At 39.2% G+C, this 17,848-nt stretch overlaps 1 protein-coding gene across 1 annotated transcript in view; it reads right to left on the bottom strand.

Moving 5' to 3' along the window:
• DENND4C (DENN domain containing 4C) overlaps positions 1–17,567 on the bottom strand; it is a 75,741-nt gene extending 58,174 nt beyond the window's left edge. The window contains exon 1 of the mRNA XM_065657686.1: positions 17,484–17,567. The gene's annotated coding sequence lies outside the window, so the exon portion shown is untranslated. The remainder of the gene's footprint in view (positions 1–17,483) is intronic.
• Between the last annotated feature and the right edge of the window lie 281 nt (positions 17,568–17,848).

Here is a 17,848-nt window from a genome sequence, read left to right as displayed (position 1 = left end):
ATGACGAATTCAAAGTTCTCAGTCTCCATTTACTCACAGAGGAGGACTCCTATTCTTTAGATATATAAAAAAGTTTTCTTCTACATTACCTGCAAATCACAGAAAAAGGAGATTTCTCTAACATATTCACTTCTGGAAGTCTGCTTCAGCTATGTGTCATGCTCTGAGTAACAGCAAATATTTATCTTAACACTGTTAGATCCACAAATATTTTCCCAAGACTCCATTTAAATTCATTAATGACATCATTTGCTTTACCCCTGCACAGGCTGTTTGTAGTTAAGTTACCTTTGCTTAGATTTCTCCATAACATAAGTACAGTAAGCAGTACTTTATTTCTCAAGTGTGGAATTACAGGAAAGTGCTTGTCTGTTCATCCAAAGTAAAGACATAGATGCAGCAGAAAGGAATATCAGCAAAATTAGTATGCTAAAACCTTAATATCAAAAAAATTTTCATTTATTTTCTAATACTATTAAATGTTAGAAAGTTTCTATGAGAAAACATGCATGACATGCAATTTTTTTCTATCTTTTTAGAAGTCAGAAAGTATGATTCAGCCTTTCATTTTGGTGTTTTATTTGAAGATAGTGTTCATTGAAAGAAAAATCTGTTGTGAAAATATTATCTGAGATGCAAGATGCATTAACTTGACAATGTTCAGGCCGCCTCCTTAATTTCTGAAAAGGGCTTTTGGCAATGGTGGTAGGAGGGTGATCTGGCAGACAGCATGTATAGTCTTAAAAGTCGACAATTATTTCAGAAAGCATTTTAAACACACTTTGGACATCAGCATAACCAAGACACCAAACGAAGTTGTGCAGGGTAGATGGAGCACCAACTCAGAAACCACAAGCAACACAGTTGTGTAAGTCTAACACGCTGCTCCAAATATGGCCTGCTTTTTGGCCTGTCAACAGAACTTTTGCAGCCAACTTATTTCAGTACCAAACTGCTGTCACTACACAACACTGTCCCAATACCACTTGGGACCTATCATGCTGAATCAAAGAAATTTGGGCACTTCTGAAGCAACCTCTAACGCACAGTTTAGACCTGCTCCAAAAAAAAGAAGCGGAGAAAATAAAATATCCTCCACTTTCCAAGAATTTTCATCCTAGTAGAGACAAGAGGCCATTTTTGCAGAAGAACTTTTCATTAAAGTCTTTCATTCCTAAAAAGTCATGGCATAATTTTTACTGTCTCCCTTTGAACCCATCGTGAAATCATGGAAGTCTCGAATTCTAACTACAGGTTGGTCCTAATCCTAGAAATATGTTAAGTGTTGAATTATCCTCTAAAGTTAGATTGCAAAGCCAGCATAAATCTAGAAACAAATGGTACCGGTAAATGCAGTTTTTGGCAAGTGGACTTAAAGAAAATGAAACAATAAGCTTTAAAATACTGCATACAGCAGCAACCAAGGGCAAGGGTTTGTCATTAATGCCAATCTGATAGTTTACATACAAATGCCGTGCTTACACCTGACACTACTAAGGAGAAGCTATTCTTGGAAACATGAGCATGCGATCACTTCAGAGTAAGAATAACCACCCATAGAGTGGGTTCAGAGGTAGTTGTTTTTAAGGCTTACATGCAGGCAAATCCTTGATAACTGCTTGTTCCTTTCAGCTTCTGGAGAAAAGTGGCACAAATGCTGGTATCTCACCACACACAAATAATAAAATAAATTTATGTCAAAAGTGTGTATGGATGTGAAAGGTTTTTTCAGTTCACTCCTAACTGGAGTGCTTATCTTGCATCTTCTCAAAAAAACCAGCATAAGGCTCAGGAGTTCAGCTAGCATTATGTTACTTGGAAATCTTGATCTTAAAAGCTTCACACTTCCTCATCTCTGACCACTCTACTACCTGCGAAGAAAATTCACTACATGCTATATATAAATTGAACACAGAAAGTTATTCTCAAGTTTATTTTTTACATAGAGTTGAACTTGATTGATAAAAATCTCACTAGTTTCAAAAGTCTGCACTAAGCAAGTGTCCACTAGAAAGAAATGAAATCAGATTAGTAAAAGCCTGACACAAGAGAGATGGCAGCCAGTTTCACAGACAAAGCACAACCTTCTTGCAACGGAAGAAACATACACTGCAGTACCTAGCAGTGAAGTAACTGTATTTATCTTATACAACACTCCCTTGAAAAAGTAGATAGCTTTTTAACGATATTTTATAAGAAAGACCAACTCTTTCTTACAGTCAGTGACCATTTTCCTTCACAACACAAATGAAGATTCAGAACTGAGATATTCTTGACCCTAAATCACAAATTTAGAAAAGCCATAAAGAGCTTTTTCAGCCCATTTTCAATATAATGAAAGCCCAGAAATCTATTTAGCTGAAAATACTGGTGAACTGATGGTGAAAGAACTGAAACCATAAAGGTATTTTTGCAAGTGATGAATGGCTAACGCATGACTTTGCAATTTATTAAACTCACATCTTCTGTCAGATACTGACAGTGCCGAAAAACTACAATGTGTGGAAACTGCCACTTAGAATGTGTGGAAGCCTGCAGCGTCTGTACACAGATGACTGAAGAACCTAGATAAGAGAACTCAATTTCCCCATAACTTCAAATATTTTTGTAACCAGACTGCATAGGAAGTCAGTTTTACTCCAGACTGAAGAATAAGTTGAGCATATTTTGTGTACTGTTGCTGAAACATCTATTTTGTAAATAGCCTGCACAGCTAAGATTTTTAAGCAAGGTAGATGTTAACCACAACTCAGAACTTCTACACAAATGCTTAGGTTTGCAAGCGAATTATACTGTGCTACTGGTAGTAAAGAAGTTAAATGAAAAATGTATACACATAGATTTATTCCTAAAAAAACCTGGCATAAAATCAGGGAAGACACTGGATTTGCTAAACTAATTTGAAAGACAAAGACTCTATTGGATGGATACAAGACAGCATGTCAGGAAGTCATCTGCAACACTTGGAAAATCTACTGGCTACAATCTGAGCAAGAGAGAAGCATTACTATGTTTTTCAACCAGTGCGCTAGGCAAAACTTGATAGGCAATGCAGGGACTACCACATGCGCCTACTCCCCCATACAGAACTTGCTAAGCTACGTGATCAAGTCTTTATACGTGCAACTTCCTATTATTTCCAATGAACTAAATAGAAGAGAGGAAGGGTGGGCAAAGTTTGTTTACCTTTCTGAAATTCAGAAAGAGACCATCCTTGCTGCGGTAGTGAAGGGAGAGATCTGATTCTTTACTCACACAAACAATTCTTTTACTTTGTGCTGAGATTAAATAACGTTATTGGTGAAGGGTTGAGAAGAAGAATTTGTTTCCCCTTTCTATAAAGGAATCTTCATTGATGCTTGTTAAATCGTAATTTTATACCACAGTAACTAGTGCAGAATTTCTTTTAATGCATGACATCGGAACGTCCCTGATTCACATTAAAAACATTGTGTAACATGCATATACATGTTAGAGTGTTAAAATAAGTAACCAGCAAGACAGCATACTTCTTCAGATAAAGCAGTATCAGCTATTCGTTAAAACTGAAAGTGGAAAGAAATTAGAATAAGATTTGTAAATGTCTTTAAAGACATATTTGAAGAAGCTAAATCACTGTCATACACAGTGAAAAGATACAGCTGGGTTTTATAAAGCTTTCAGCTGCCTCCTTTCTGCACACATTTCAAATACCAGAATCACTGAATGGTTTGGGCTGAAAGGGACCTCAAAGATCTTCTAGTCCAACATTCTTGCCACAGGGAGGGACACTTCCCACAAATCAGGTTGCTCAAAGCCCCGTCCAGCCTGGCCTTGAGCACTTCCAGGGATGCGGCAACCACAGCTTCTCTGGGCAGCCTGTGCCAGTGCCTCACCACCCTAATCTTAATAAATGTCTTCCTTATGTCCAACCTAAGTCTACCCTCTTTCAGTTTAAAACTGTTGCACCCTATCCTGTCACTACAGGCCTCGGTAAAAAAGTCTTTATGTGGTATTTCACAACAGTGGTAAAGATAAATGCATGACAAAGTTGATGTGAAGAAACTGATGACACTGATTAAAAGAGAATTTTTTGCAGAAACAGGTGATCGTCAGTCAGAATAATAAAGTTCAGTCACCTGGGACAGGAGAAGGTAGAATGCAAAAGCCTGAACTTAGCACGTTTGACCAGCAGTGAGGACTTGGACACTTAAGAGTTTTGTATCTAGGGCTGCTTATAAAAATCAAATCTAAATACAAATGCTAAAGGACTGAAACTACTACTGCATGTAATGGTTAGTACTGATACTACAAATATTATTTTTTAAAACTTTACCTTAGTGGAAATACATGAACAACAGTGCTTTCTTCAGGTTTGGGGTTTTTTTGCTTTTGTTTGTTTGGTATTTTTGTTTTGGTTTGGGTTTTTTGTTTGGTTTGGGTTTTTTTGGGGGGGGTTGTTTGTTTTGGTTTTTAACTATTTCCTAGTTGTGTTTCATAGCAACAGATATAACACAGTGAAGGTGGTTCTCAGTGTTAGCTGTATTCAATAAATCAGAATGATTGCTTTTGTTCTAATTGCCTCAAATCTCATCTCTGTTTAACTAGATTTCAAGACATGGAAGCCAATACCTGAAGTCACTTTGAAAAGCAATGAGCAATGCAATCATGGACTGCACTTGGCAATTGAAAATTTAGACTGTTTTTTTAAACACAAAATACAGGTATGATTCTGGCAGACATATACACCCACACAGGCTTAAATGTGAGCAGTCACCAGCATTACCATTCAAAACCAGAACATACTGGGGCATATACGCAGGGTTCCCAAAGAGCTTGCACTCCAGTCACTTGTCCATTCCAGCACCATCTTCACTATTATTGCTCACATCAGTATCCTTGTCCATACCATACTTTCAAGCAAGTCCATTTCTACTCAGGTAAGTGCACAACTCCAGCTTACGTATTTCTGTTTGATGTATGTGGGACAGCAGAAATCAGACCTTGCATATGCATCACAGATTATTTAAAATTACTGCAGAATGGAACATTACCAATTAGACTATTCAACGTTAAATGAGTTCAAAAGAACCAAGGCAGTTATCAAACACTTAAGATGTCATCAGCAACACATAGGGAAGTTACACGGACATGTCTATATACGAGTTCTACAAAGCACATTTTACCATGTGTAAGAATATGCCATGAACATATACACACATATATATCTATACACACCATAACAAAACACAAGGTAAAGCAACATCATTTCAAGAATACCATTAACACTGAACAGGATTAAAACAGAAAAAAAAAGGCAGTCCACAGATTATTAGCCACAGTCAAGAACAAGAGAAAAAGAATTCCTAAATGTGCAATTAAAGACTTCATTTTTTGGAACGCACAAAACTTTGTCATAAATTATGAAACAAAATAAGTTACAGTCACTTGACTAAATCACACGAGTATTAAGAAAAGCTAGAGTTGCAAAAATGGCTTCACAGACATGCAATGCCCACCTTCTACCTGTCTTAACACAACCAGCTGTGGAACAAGAATGGCTGGATGTCACCCACGACTGCGTCTGAACATGCACATATGCAAATACAGGACCATTCCTTTGTAGCTGTTTTCAGGTAAACACCTGAGAAGGTAATGGTTGCACAACTGAAATAGGTTACAAGCTACAAGCTGATTACCTTGTAGAGGTCTCTAACATTGTGACAAACAAAAGGCTTGCCAATTACATTTAACGAAGTATTCCTCTAGGGTGGCTTTTATCAGTTAATTGAACTTCATCCAGAAAACAAGTTGTATCAGGGTCTGATACTGCAAATAATCGAAGCTGGCTTTTTTGGTGTGTCAGATAGCTAAATTGTTGCAAATCTGCATATAATCAAAGAAAAAAGTGTCGACTCTGTACTAGCTGTGCACCAAGACTATTTTCTGACAGCTTCGGAACACAAAAATCAGGCATAAAATGAATGTCATCAGCTAGTAGGAAAGTTTTCTAAAGCCTCTCAATTAGATCAGGGCACTACCGTAGGAAAGGAGCAGAAATATCACATCAAATCACCCCAGGTAAGAAATTCCTATGGAAGCAAAGCCATCAAGCCTAGAAACAATTTGGTGAAACAGCTGCCTTTTTTTTTTCCCTCCACCTGTATGAAAAAACCCGAGTTAAAACCCAAGTTCTCAGAGCACCAGAGTTCTGTGAACTGTGAATGTTTGAGAACAAAATCACTTCTGCTTTAAGCTCCTGAAATGTCAAACACAGCCCCACAGTTAATGCTGAAAAATAAGCCGTATAAGTTGATTAAATATAAAAAAATTTAACATCAAATTAGCAGACATACCCAGAGACCAAAGGCTAACACACCACAGGTGGGAAATGAAAATATTTTTTTCATGCTTTTAACTTCTACAATGGCTAAAGACATTCATGATTCCTTAAAGCTTGACTACGACAGATTTTTGGTATGTCTCTTTCGGGATTTGTTACTGACATTTTCATGAGAGCCACTAACAAATGCATCATTCATATAATGGGAAACAGGTGTCAGTATTCTTCCAACATAGTTTTCCTTTTCAGTTTCACACTGTGGGCTTTGAATTCATGCAACAGTGTGCTTCATATAAAGAAATGGGGTGGTGAGGAACTGAACTGCCTTCTCCAAATCCAGTATCATAAGTGATAATTACATAGCAGTAATTGTCTAATTGCCGCTTAAGCATCAATTTTGTTACTGAGAAGTCTTGCAGTTTTTCAGACCTGTTTTAGAAACAAATGGAGGACATTTTAAGATAATCTTCCCTTAAACAAAATAGATTATTTTTCTCCATTACTCTGAATTTCCTTTGCATTTTCTGTGTTTTCCTGTCCTGTATGCAATTTCTTGGATTGCTGGAGCAAAAATTATCAAAGGAAGAGAGGAAACTAATCACAAATTTGCAGCTTTATATTTAATAAATTGGAATTACTCAGAAAAGAGACAAAAGTGAACTGCTAACAATTTAGGTTTCTGTCTTAGGAAGCAGAACCATGCTTTTAGTCTGATTTTTTTCTGACTGTCACCAAAACCAGTTACCATTGCTACAAAACAGTGGGGCAAGTATGTTATGATATAAATGCTCATAGCAAACCTAACAAAGCTTTCGGAAGCAAAGTTTTGTGTTAGCAATTTGAACAGCTACTTATGGACTACCAATGCCTGAAAATATCATGAGGTTAATAGAGGCCATGATCCACGAAGCTCAGGAGTATGAAAACAGCCCTCAGGAAAATCCTAAGTGAAGAAAAAAAGAAAAGAGCGAGAGACAAAAAAAAAAAGGAAGAAAACAAACAAACCCCATGTCCAGACTATCTCTACCATATTCAACAGTTCAAATCTTCCTATTGTACAGCAATTTCAAGTTGTCCAAAGGTATGAAAATTGGAGTGGTTACAGACATGTGAGGCCAAAAACCAAATTCTGAAGTGACCTAGAGAGTCTAGAGGAGAAGCAGCTGGAATCAATGAAGGCAAGTTTGGTACCAGTAAATTAAGTTATATTGCCAAGGACAGAAAACAGAAATGGAAAAGATGCGAGGAGGGAAGAACGATAATCAGCAAGCAGTCCAGCTACACTCATTTAATAAACCAGTTTAATCTTGTTTCATCAATGTTGTAGCCAAACTGTTCTTTCACATAACAGAAGATGGAAACTACTCCAGAGGCTGGAAAGAAAATAGTCCAAGAGAAAAAAATAAATAATAATAGTTCTAAGAGCAAGGGAAGTACTTTATAAAATGCACTTACTGCCCCAGTTGCAAGCATTAAAGGTTAGCCATGCTCAGTATTATGTAATGAGTGAAACATCTGCAGCCCTGGAAACATTCTTTGTTAGAGAACTCTTTCTGTAATTGGAAACTCTGTTGGAGCGAAGCCAAATATAGTAGCCTGAAACAAAAATAAAACAGTGAAGAAAAAGTCAAGAGACAATAGTCCAGTGGTTATGTGCCTTCTAGGAGCCCAAGTCCCCTGGATTGCTTTTCATAGGGTTTTTTTTGTGCCCTTTTTTGACTGGGGTGAGGCTGGATGCTGTTTTGGTTTTGAGAGGTCAAATGAGAGAAGAAAATACGTTCTGCTTCAAATTTACCTGAGAGGTTACTCGAAATAAGCTCTAAGGGTTTGATACATTCTCTTTCTTGTTGCACTCTCTAGTAAGCATTGAAATAGTGAAGTATTAGCACTGAAATTACTTTGCCAGAATCTCCAGTGACAGAGATTCGCCAGATCACAGAATCATACTTTGTTTTCATTTTTGTTAGCTGCCTACAGTACAATCAGCTACATGCCGCTTGAAATAGTCTCCTAAAGGCTCCAGAAATCCAGAGTGGAAACCCACTCGCTGGATTTGAGGAACATGCTTTTCCTAATTTTTATCTCTTGGGAAAATAACAATAAATCACACACACATAAAACAAAACAAACAAACAAAAAAACCCACACCAAAAAATGAACCAAACAAAAAACCACCAAACAAAACCACAAACACTCACCACAGAAAGACGTCATTCTTCTCTGTAGATCTCTCTACTGACAACTTTATTACATCAAACACAGGCAGCTCCATCGACACTCTCAGGGCCTCCAGGCCACCCCCACCACGCTGAACACCTTTCCTGGCCATCATGAGGATGACTCCCATTTCTGGTTGGCCTATGACACCAGCTCCACATCACTCAGTTTCATGTCAGCATTTTCATTCTTTCTCAGCTGCTTTTCAAGCTTGGCAGGGGCTTATTAACACTTCAGAAGTCTGTCTTTTAATCCTCTTGCCAGCTCCTCATTAAGAAACTCTCTTTTGCCAAGATGGCTTAAAAAAGCCCAAGCCACACGTTTAACAGCAGTTAGAATATTCATGCCTTCGGTCTTATGCTGCAGCAGTGAGAATCTTACAGGAGGAACTGTTTGCTCTTTATGCTGCACCAGGCACATCACGATCTTGATCTGCAGCACATTTTTGCAACGAGGGTTTGCATTAGCACATTTGCAGCAAATGCGGAAAGAGTGTAGGCTGGGCCTCTGAGTAAACCCGCTACATCACTTGCTTCACAGGTCGCCTCACAATGAAGTTTCTACAAACTTAAATCACGTGTAAAAAGCTTAGGCAGGAATACTGGTCCTGCAAACTTATGCCCTCAACTTCCATAAATATTTTCTCTGTTGTCAAATGCTTTAGAAAAACTTTCTAAAGACAAGTTCTTTGATCAGTATCTAAGCTACTCTTCCCATTTCTATATAAAGGCTGATAGAGAAATGGATCACAGCAATCTAAGAAAGTGCAGTAACTGTCTACAATTGCCTCCCATGTCTCTTCTAATTTATGTTAAAGAATATTCACAAGAGGACCCATGCAACCACATTCCAGTCCGGTCACAACTCCAAAAGCCAGAACAAAGCAGATCAAAGTCACCTAAAGGATAGTAAAGCTATCTTAATATTAAAAGCACAGAAAAGGAAAAGCATTCAAAAAATAGAAGTTATCAAGTGCAAGGTGTATCTGTGAAAGCCTATGATGTAAAGTGATTCACATTCTTCATTATCACTATGACTCTTGCTCCAAAATAAACATTAAAATATTGCTTACATTGGTACTGACAAAGTTAATTTTTATCCACAGAAGAGAAAATTTTGTTATTCTGTGGAAAATCTGATTTATATTTCCTTGGGTTTTTTCTGTTAAAATTTTCAGTCACTCCTGAGACAACCAGAACATCTGATTTTTACACAGAAACTCATCACAAAACCAATAAATCTTCTTCTCCCCTCTGAATTCTGCAAGATGTGTAAAGAAACTCATGTTTCCATCCCTTAAAAGCCCTTGCTTCTTGCTGTGCTCACTTATATTCCTGAATATATATATCCAGAAGAACCGAGTATCTGAATCCATTAAAGCCCATATTTCTGTCTTCTGGACGTATGTCAAATGTGAGACCATTATAATATTAAGATGATGATGTGTATTATATAAACTTCAAAATAAAAATGAAAAAATAACATATCACAAAGGTACTACTTACACAGACAAATGTATCAATAAATATTTTCCTCAAACACAAAAAAAAGCTGTCAAAGGATAGCAAGCCTGAGGTTCTCTGTCATGAAGCCTTATCACTCATCAGATGGCAAGTAAATGTGCCATTACACATATTTCTATCCTTCTCATAATATTATCATCTAACACTCAAAATATCTACACTGTATTACTTGACATACCGCTGGATCTCAAACAAAACACTTACAGGAAATGTGATTTTTCTGGGACGACGTACATAGATTTTAACAAGTAAAAGAACTCCTTAAGTCAGATCATCATTAAGACCATACCTGCTTAGCTACAATACAAACAGAGAGAAGGGAAGAAAAGGTTACCTAGTTACCTTTTTTAAAAATTTCAGTCAACATGCCTAGCAGCTTCCAACATACTTGCCTAAAAATCTGGAGAAGTATCCCTTCAGAGAGCCTAAAACTTACCTATGGTACAATTCTGAAAGCAAATTTAAGTATTAAGTCATATTCCCTCTTGTACAAAGAGAAAGTAACGCAAAAAGCAACATCGATTTACTGTTTTATTTTGTTGTGTCCTTCATGGTTTTGTTATTACCCTTTATTATTTGCAACATCCATTTCTGCCATAATTTAACACATGCACTCATCTTCCTATTTAAAATACTCTTAATGTGTGCTTTTATGTATTTTTAAAATACATAATGTTCTTAATGTTCTAATCTTCTAATGTTTTTATTGATTTTGCAATACATTAGAAATGAAAAAGTCTTGTTTCCTAAAGCAGGTTATGACTATTGTGGACACAATTCGCAATTGTTAGCATGTCTATTTCCAGTTCAAGCATCTAGGAATGGACTAATTCAATTTACTTAGAGGACTGACCTCAGCTTTTTCCAAATTGTTTAACAATTCTAACAGATATCCTTTCCCAAGATTTTTTAAACCTACACAACAGCACAGTCCTATCACTCTACCCAATGCTCAGCTGCTGTGGCATGCACAAAACGTTTGAGACCCCTAAATTCATTTATCTGTATGGCGTGGAGTGGAATTCACAATTTCTACCCCTGAAAAAAAAATACAAAGTATGCCAGCCCTCACAACCTGCTCCCAAGTACATGGTAGTGTAATACCCCTATTCTCCTCCACTGACACAACTCCATTCACACTTTAAGGTATTACTGGCTCTGGCAAGAGGCAGGTGGGACAATAATTATGTAGTCAGAGGATTTACTTGAGGTGGGCTGCCAGCATTTCAGTCCCCGCTCTCTAAAGAAAGGGCATCACACAGCAATCTATAACAGTTTTCACACTTTATACTTTTTTTTTTTTTTTTAATTCTTCCTCTGTCATTTTTTAACTGCGCTAGGCCAGCATCAATACTTCATACAGGCAAAAAAAGTAGGGCTACAAATGGAGTGATATATGATAATTTTGCACTTACCAACCTGCAGAACTCAAATGTCAAGTATTTCAACTCAGATGTTCAATCCAGCGAGCATACCAGTTAAGGATGAGATTTTTAAAAATGTACAAGAGACAACTAGGCACTGGAGGCTCAAATCAGTTTCCCTTCTTGGATTTCTGCATCATCTGGCTATTAATATAGCTAGGAAAACAGTTCAGAATTAGAGGAATGACTTATCAAATAAGTTTTTTTTTCCCTAGAAAAATCAGTCAGATCAAAGAGACTAAGAAGGAGGTTTTGAAATAAACAGTGCATATACTGTACCTCTGAATCTCACACAAGAAAGAAGAAAAGCTATAAACATCTTTGTGCAGGATTTGTTCTGTTTTCTTTAAAATAAACTGAAATGTCACATTAGTCATTACATTCATGGTGAATGAGTCATCATAAGCCAAAGGAACTTCAGGCTTTCACAAGTAATTGTCTTATAAGACCATGCCTACAAAAACAGTTCAAAGCAGTAATGTAACATAGTATATACATCAGAGTTCGACATTAAGAAAGCATGGGTCACACATCATGCCTTTTTTTTTTCAAAAGTAAACTTTCTGCTTGGTTCACCCAGTCCTGAACAACATACTCCTCCTTTTATTATGCATAATATAAGTTGGGTTTATTCTTAGAACTGTACCAACATAGCCAGGAGTGCACAAAAGAAATCTGCTCTTCAGAGACTTACAGGTGTTCTGGTATAAGCCTCTGTGTAAGTATACCATGACCAGCAAAAACAATTGTTCATTTGCAAAGTCTGTTCTGCTTAGGATTTTCTTATCCCAGTACAACTTCAAGCTTCCCTACATAGTTTGTAAGTATTGGAAAACTTCAGTGATACACTTATATTTTATGCATGTAACAAAACATAAAACGGAGGAAGAATTACTACTTAAAGTCTAACTATAAGAGAGAAGAAAGAAAAAAAGAGAGAGCTAAGTAAGGTTGCATCCCCAACATTATGCAAGGATTTAAGATCAGAAGAAATTCAAGTCTTTCACTGATGATTTTAACTGCAAGGATTCACTTTGAGTCAAGTGAACATTGTACAAGAGGCATGTATACTTTCTTTTTCTGGTTTCATCACAACTTTGATAAAACAGTAACATGTTTATGCAGTTAAGAAGTTCTCTCTTCTATGTCCTGCTTATCCTTTAATATTCAGAGCTGAAAACAAACCTGGATGTGTTCAATAAGAGCCATACTTCTCCCATTCACTAACTAACCACATCTACACCATCCACATCCTTGAAGGTATTTCCTCTGGCAAACACATAACTTATTTTTTACGATTTAAGGAAACCTGCAAAAGACACTGTCTCTGCTTTCAAGAAAAACAAAACAAAAATCCCTCAGTGTACTTAAGTTTATATTACCTTCAAAGTTTTTCTTCTGCCACTTACACTTAGATACCCAGTAGTTTATATTCCCATTACAGTCATTCATTACTTAAAATGTTACTGGAGGAACTCAAATGTCAAGAAGACAATGAAGGCATAGGTACAAATTGCTTCCTAGCCTGGGTGAGCTGCTGCTGTTACTTCCCAGGACAGCTGGCTGATCAACTGTTGAGAACTGGCCACACTGGTTTTCAGATTTTGCAATAGTCCCATTCAATGATTAGAGTAACCGACTGAATAACCTGTTGCTGTGACTCAGCAGTTTACCGTCTTTTTCCTTTCTATAACTTTATCTTAGACCAAGATGGATATCCTGTAGAAGTCTCAGGGCTTAACCATATAGCTGTAGATGCCTTAATTTCTTGCTTTTCCTGAAACATTAACCAAGTGCCTGAACTTCTTTTTCTTCATATGCTGCTCCCAGCTAGCTGCTCTCTAGTTGTGGTTCTCTTTCTCTCAACTTCAAGCATACTTTTGTCCTTTCTTAAAGCAGAAAGATATAGCTTACACATTATATAGGCATGGCTGGAGGATATCTTACTCCCAAGACTACTATCTATGTCAGGTTTCTTATCTGGGTAAGAGTGTAGTTTCTTCCCCAGAGAATAACAAAGAAGGCTGGAGCCATGTTATGTCACAGCAGGAATAGCAGCACTGGGTTGCTCAACAGGGAAAAGAAAGGAGGTGGAAAAAAAAATGGTAAAAAAAAAAGTCTTGCTTTCACCAGCCACACAATGCCTCAACATGAAAGACTTGCGAAGGGGAAGAAGAGCATTGAAGAATACATCAGTGGCAAGACTTCAAGTGTTATTGATCAAAAGCTGTAATTAATTATAAAAGCAATAGCTATCACTGAAATGTGTAGATTTGGAGAGAAAGCAAAAACATGGAGTTCTTTGCCGCTCTGGTGAAAAATGGCCAAGTTTTGTAGTAGAGCCACAATTTGTTCACAACTGGAAAACACTTTCAAGAGGAATAAAGCTTCTACTACTTTGGAGACTTGTAATTGTAAACTCAGCTTTTGCTGCCAGAACAACTTAATTTGCAAGTCAATCACTGATTTACACTATTTTTAACATCTTGTAGACAGAAAAACACAGGCTCTTGGTTGATGCTTGAAAAGCAACAAGTCTCTTTAGAGAGGTTTTTGAGAGGAAAGGAACTGAAGTGTCAGAAAATGTGAAGATGAAAGCAGAATAAGGCAAAAGTAGATCACTGTATTTAACTGAAACAAAGCAAATTGAATGTTTAATAATATGCAAGCCAACCTTTAGGCAAGACATCATGGGTACATTTTTACTGTTCTCTGTATCAACAATCTTGAGTCTGCTGCTCTTAAAAAAAAAAAGTGAAAACAAAGAGTCACGTGCATAAACAGAGAACATCATTATAACCTTTGCTATTCTGAAAACTGTTTTCAAGTTTTCTGTCTGCCAAAGCAAACTGTAAACATCAGGACCACATTTATACCCTTGAAGAGCCTGTAAGCAGAAAAAAATGGCTAGAGTGAGATATTAACCAAGACAAAACTTTCTGCTCAATTCCAGCTGGAATGCATTGCACAGTGTAACTGTATTGCTGAAACTTCAGAATAAGTATGTCTGTACGTGCACATTTTGTGACAGATGCAGTCACAAGAATAACTGAACATGAAACAGTCACTCTCCACCAGTACCTAAGTTGTAGTCCAGAAACAGTCTTGAACTAACTCACTTAGATTCTATCAACCATTTGCACAGAGGTCAGAGTTGTGAGCCTTTATCTTCACAAATCTGCAGAAGGAAAACGTTCTCATTATCATCATAGGCATGGAGTATTTCCAACAACACTACTTTTTTTTTTATCCAACAGGAAAGAAGCAGCATCACGTTTCTGCATAACTGATGGCAACAATTTTGAGAAAGAGGTGATTTTTGTAGCAAGGCAGAAGCTCAGAAGGAGATAAAGAAATCCAGAGACTTCAGTTTGCAGTCTGAAGCACTATAGGAGGAAAACAGGTCTCGTTATGTGCAGTGCAGCAAACTGACTCTCGTTTTACAGATTTGAATAAGCAATAATGAACAACTACCTGGCAAGTCACGTGGGAGGCAATTTAATAGCTATGACTATGATCCCCACAAACTACTTCAGAGGTCACCTGCACCAAGATCTTCAGGATCTTGAATTTTATACAAGAAAGCAGCACGCTGAAAGCAAGTAATCCATGCCTTGGGATGAGTAGCAAGCACAGGAGAAAAAAAAGTCCTACTACATAGATTTCTACAGTGTAAGCTACCTTTAAATGAAAAGAAGCTGGATTTAGAGGTTACAGGTGCTTTTTATTGTTATTTCAGTCAGAAGGCTAAGTCAGTCAAGGAGACACTGCTGCATGAAACCAGTAAGAAGACCACAAAACATCCTAGTCTTTACGCATACCGCTCTATGCCTATGGCTGCAATTGAAATTTATCCGAAAGCTTAACACGTAAGACATGTGCATGACATCTTGCACGGCAGTCAAAAGATGACCTGACCTTCCTCTTACAACTTTGGCAATATACTTTTCCTACTTCATTCTACCAAGACTTTTTTTCCTATTTTATTTTTAAGCAAACCCAGACACGTACATCAAGGCGAACACTGGACTTATTTGTCCTCAAAACATATCAAGATTACTTATCCGTAAGTACTGAACAAAATGCCCATCTTAACTTATGAGACAATTTAAAAAACAAAAATAACAATTTTTGAGATTATAGCAGTAATATGTGTCTGTGTGTGCTAGTGACCATTTTAACATAGAAGTTAGAAGTCATGTAGGCAAGCCAATATTTACGTTTCTGGTTTCTACCAAACTCCTTCATTGCCCCACTCAAGACAATGCATTAGCATTTCATATTCACTGGAATGGTAAAAAGCAGCCTGTCAGCCACTTATTTAAAAAATAAAAAACCAACCCACATTTATAATAAAAGCATTCTCAAACTATCTAGCACTTTGTGGTTGTTTTTTTCTCTTTTTTTCCCCATTTTCCAAGCAGGCATGAAGCAATTTGCATTCTATCATTATTATTTTCCCCAAGAGCACAGAGAATGTTTACTGCCTTAGTTTCTAACATGCTACCTTAAAAAAAGTGGTGCAATAACTATTACTAACTTTGTGTTTAGTCCACATAAGCCAACAAATGTAACTAAAAGCAAACTATATTATTTTTAATAACATGTCCATGTATAGGCTCAAATTTAGTTTGGTTAAGAACAATCATAATAAGCCAAGAAAATACTAGAGAAGTCACCAGAAATCACACTAACACAGCTTACAGGAAAAAAGAAGATCAAACGTCCTGTTTGTTTACAAGCTAAGCTCTCTTGCAGATCTGAAAGTTTAGCCACAGGCATTAAGTTTGAAATCAGCACAACAGTCCATGTTTGCAACATGCTTTGTCTTAACAGTAAAAGAAAAAACTGCATTAAAAGACTGGCATTAATTTAGATTTAATGTAATTTTGTTTAGTATTTGCATCCTTTCTGAGATTGCAGCATCAAATATATGTTGTGTTCAGGTACTTCGGAAGATCATGTTTGGCATTAGCAACACAGTCAATCAGTTTACATGACATTTAAAGCTTCTGACAGCTTCTGTATTTTTTTCCTTATTTGAAACACGAAGGCCCTAGCATATCACCAGATCCTGTTGCTACACAGACTATCTGGTCATGCAGCAAAGAGACAACAGATATCCCTAGATGATAGCACAGGCTGATTAAAAGTTAGAGCTCTAGCTTGCTTCTTTTTTTAATCTGCAGAACTAAACGGTAAGTTTTATAACATCTTACAGGATACGATCAGCTTCCAAAACATAGCACGACTGTTAGCAACGGTGCCTTTATCACTGGGTTGCGGGGAGGGCGGGACGACCCCTGCTATTCAGACAGCGCTGTGACAGCCATGACACCGCTGCTCGCCGTCTCCATTTGGGCGCGGACACGGGCGAGCCCTGACAGCGCAGCAGCGCCAGGACCTGCCTCCCTTCCCCGAAAGGGTTAAACCCGCTGACGCCGGCGCCCGGGGGGAGGAGCCGGAGCATGGAAAAGGGAGAGAAAAATGGAGAAATAAAGGAGGGAGCTGCGCGGGGACTCACCTGCAGCGCCGGCCACCTGCGCGCACCCCCGCGCCGGCTGCGGCAGGCTGAGCGCCGCCCGCACAGCACGGCGCTCCCCGAGGAGCCACCGCGGCGGTGCGGGAGCAGGAGATTTAACAATAATCATGACAATAATTAAAAATTTAAAAGCGCGCACCGTGCCTCCGCCCTCCCGGCCCCGCGCAGTGCGGGGCAAGGGCCAACTCCAACGCGGAAGGAAAGAGGAGACACGGGAGCCCTTCCCAGGGACGGACTCGGCGCCAGGGGAACACCCGAACCTCCTTCCCTCTCCGGCGAGGAGGAAAGTTTCCTCCGGAAGAGGAGAGGGACGGGGCCGGGGAGGAGAGGAGTCCCCCCGCCGGAGCGCCGGCTCCTGCCGCGCCCCGGGGAGGGGGCGGAGGAGGGCGGACGAGGCGCCGGGTCCAGCGCCCACTCCCCGCCTGTCAGGCCCCCTCTCTCCCGCGGCCGCTCACCTGCCGCCGGCTCGCCCGCCGACAGCCGCCACCGGGCACCCCTCCTCCGCCCCAAGAGCTGCGGCGCTCCCGGCCCGGAGCTTCTCCCCGCGCCCGCCGCCGTCTCAGGAGCCGTCGGACCCGCCGCCGCTCCTGTTTGGGGAGGAAGCGGCCACCATGTTACTTTCTCCCCCGCAAACGCCCACAGGCGGGTGTAGGGCCCGCCCCGAAAGGAGGCGGCGGCGGCGGGGCAGAGCAGCCGCGGCTGCGGGCAGGGGGCGCCCGCGAGCGGCGGCGCCGGCAGCGGGAGGGAGGGGCCGGCGCGGGGGCTGCAGGGTGAGCGGTGGGAGCGTGTGGGGTGCGGTGCGCGGCTGGCGCTGGCCCGG

This window comes from Caloenas nicobarica, chromosome Z (genome assembly GCF_036013445.1).
Source record: "Caloenas nicobarica isolate bCalNic1 chromosome Z, bCalNic1.hap1, whole genome shotgun sequence".
In the NCBI taxonomy this organism is placed as follows: Eukaryota; Metazoa; Chordata; class Aves; order Columbiformes; family Columbidae; genus Caloenas; species Caloenas nicobarica.
The sequence above is the reverse complement of the archived record's forward strand: the minus strand, read 5'-3'. Positions and strand labels throughout refer to the sequence as shown.